The sequence below is a fragment of the Ochotona princeps genome, chromosome 30 (genome assembly GCF_030435755.1).
Source record: "Ochotona princeps isolate mOchPri1 chromosome 30, mOchPri1.hap1, whole genome shotgun sequence".
Taxonomy (NCBI): Eukaryota; Metazoa; Chordata; class Mammalia; order Lagomorpha; family Ochotonidae; genus Ochotona; species Ochotona princeps.
The window spans coordinates 12,343,908-12,346,712 of NC_080861.1; the positions used below are offsets into that span (position 1 = coordinate 12,343,908).

Here is a 2,805-nt window from a genome sequence, read left to right on the forward strand (position 1 = left end):
AAAGCCTTGGTACCCTGCACCTACGTGGAAGACCTGGATGAAACTCTAGGCTCCTGGCTTCGGATTGGCGCAGCTTCGACCCTTGCTGCCGCTTGGGGAGTGAATCAAAAGAGAGAAGACGTTCTTCTCTTTCTCTCCTCCTCTCTGTATATCTGACTTTCAATAAAAATAAATAAATCCTAAGAAAAAAAAAGCCTGTGTAACAACTGTGTTGCTTGTACATGTTCTTTATATGGAAATTTTGAAGGCAATGGAACCTATAAAAGGCAGGGACAAGGGGGAAACAATGAATTCTTTAAAGGGGATGAATGCTTTCTCCTTGGAGTGTGCTACCATTGTTAGGAAGTTCTATAAATGTGGATTATTACAGGAAGTAGCTTCCAAAAGATTGGTTCCTTACCATTATTTGTCTGCCATGTTATGATGCAACCAGCAGAGGGCACTTGTCAGAAGTTGATAAATGGACAACCCTCTAAAAGTGTGAGGAGCCAAATGGACCATTTTGTTTTCTCATTGGAAAAAAAAAAAAATCAATTTGTTTTCAAAGTCAGAGTTGCAGAAAAAGACACAAAGGAGAGAGAGAGAGAGAGAGAGAGAGAGAGAGAGAGAGAGAGAGAGAGAGAGAGAGAGAGAGAGAGATTGAAAGAAAGATATATCTTCCGTCCACTGGTTTACTCCCCAAATGGATGCAACAGCCGGGTTGGACCAGGCTGAAGTCTGGAGCCAGGAGCTTCATCTGGGTCTCCCATGTTGTTGGCAGGTGACCCAAGCACTTGGCCATCTTCTGCTGCTTTCTTAGCTGTGTAAGCCAGGAAATGGATTTCAGATGGAAAGCCAGGACGCAATCCACTGGCCACATAGTATTCCGGTGTTGCAGACGGTGTGTTTCATACCTGCACCAAAACATCCAAGTGCTTTCCTTTTTCTTTGGTTTTAGGTACAGAAATCATTGTTTTTCATACACAAGCAAATCATCAGAAAACATAACAGGACAAATGTTTACAATGACAATGAAGATTAAATACTTTGGAATAACATGAAGCATGAAGAGCTGGAAGAATAAAACTGTTTTAAAAGATTTAAGGGTAAACTTGAGCAATGGAAAGTAACTCCAAGCTTTTACTAGCATGATGCAGTATAATTATTAATCCTCCCTTAAGACAATTCCAATAGAAACATGAATTAACTTTTGTATCACGGAGACAAGTTGATATTTAAAAGTGTGTGGGGAAAATAGTTAAAAATAGCCAAGAAAACACTGAGAAAGAATTATTAAAAGGAACAGTTACCTCTAGGAGATATTAAAACATTCTATTAAGTCTTCATAATTGAGACTTATCTAATTTTTTGTTTTTTAAGTGATTACTTCTATTTTTAAAAAAGTTCTTTAGTGAGCCAGCAATTGGTCATGTGAAGCAGATCTCAAAAATTGGATTTCTGACTAATGTGGCCCCACACTATTTTCTAGAGGTGTCAGTGAAGATTTAAGAGGCTGGGAGCTTGGGAGGACTTTCTCCTGCATGTTCAAAGGCTTTGTTTGATCAAAAGACAGTGTTGGTGACTAATTCATCAACTTTTATCTTCTTTGGACACCAAGTTCGGAATACTTTCCACACTTTTGCATCTTCCAGAGGTGGTGTCTTTCCAGGTCTCCAGCTGGAACAGACGAGTGGCGGTTTCTTCAACTGCACCAGGCACTCCAATCTCCATGCTGACACCCCAGCTTTTATGGCAGGCCTCAAGCTCTGCTCTCATGATCTTCACATTGGCAATACACTCAAAGGAATAATCTACTTCTTTGTCAGTCATGTTAACAAGCCCTTCCTGAATGGGTTTACTGAAGTTGAGGGGGTAATGCATTCAGTGGCCCCAAACTCCTTGGCTCTTGCAACTTTATCTTTATTGATGTCCACATCAATGAGCTGGGATGCACCAGCCACTTTACAGCCCACGATACCTGCTAATCTAACTCCTCCCAGGCCAAATACAGCACAAGTGGAGCCAGGTTCCACCTTAGCAGTGTTTAATGTGACACTATAACCAGTAGAAATGTCACAACCCAGAAAGTGGACTTTATCCAAAGATATTGGAGGGTCTATTTTAGCCACAGAGTTATCAGCCACAACTGTGCATTTAGAAAATATTCTGGTTCCCATGTAATGTAAGATTGTCTTTTCTTTGCAAGTAAATCTGCTAGTACCGTCTGGCATTAAGCCTTTTCCTTGAGTGACTGTTATTTTCTGGCAAAGGTATGGTTTTCAGATTAAGGACACATTTGCAGGATGTAAGCGAAATGACAGTATCTCCAGCCTTTAGCTTAGTAACTTTCACCAACACTCTCCACAATACCAACACCTTTGTGTCCCCAAATCACTGGAATACATATCTCAGGATGAGCTGCACTCAAGGAATATAGACTTCATTGTGACAAACTCCAGTGACAATGATCTTAATTTGTATGTCATGAGCTTTTGGGGGTGCAATCTCTATATCCTCTGTGGAGAAAGGTTTTCCAGCTGAATACATACACCTGTGTCTGGTTCCCACTTTGAATTGCTAGAAGTGGACATAAAGCCTGATGTTCAGAAATCTCTCTATAGAAATGTGGGAAAATTATAAAGGACTCTTCAGGTGCACATGTTTATTGAGAAAGTCTTGAGCTCCTTTGTCCGGTAAGGACTGGAGTGAGAATTCTTCAGCTTATGACATGAGTTGGACACTGGACAAATGAGAACCGAATTGAGGAAGTTCATTGGAAAAGGTGATGGAGATATAGGACGAGGCTTTGCGGTAGCCCTCATCTTG

The 2,805-nt window shown here is 40.7% G+C and overlaps 1 pseudogene; it reads right to left on the reverse strand.

Moving 5' to 3' along the window:
* Positions 1 to 1,484: 1,484 nt before the first annotated feature.
* Positions 1,485 to 2,526, reverse strand: LOC101520183 (alcohol dehydrogenase class-3-like; annotated as a pseudogene).
* Positions 2,527 to 2,805: the final 279 nt, after the last annotated feature.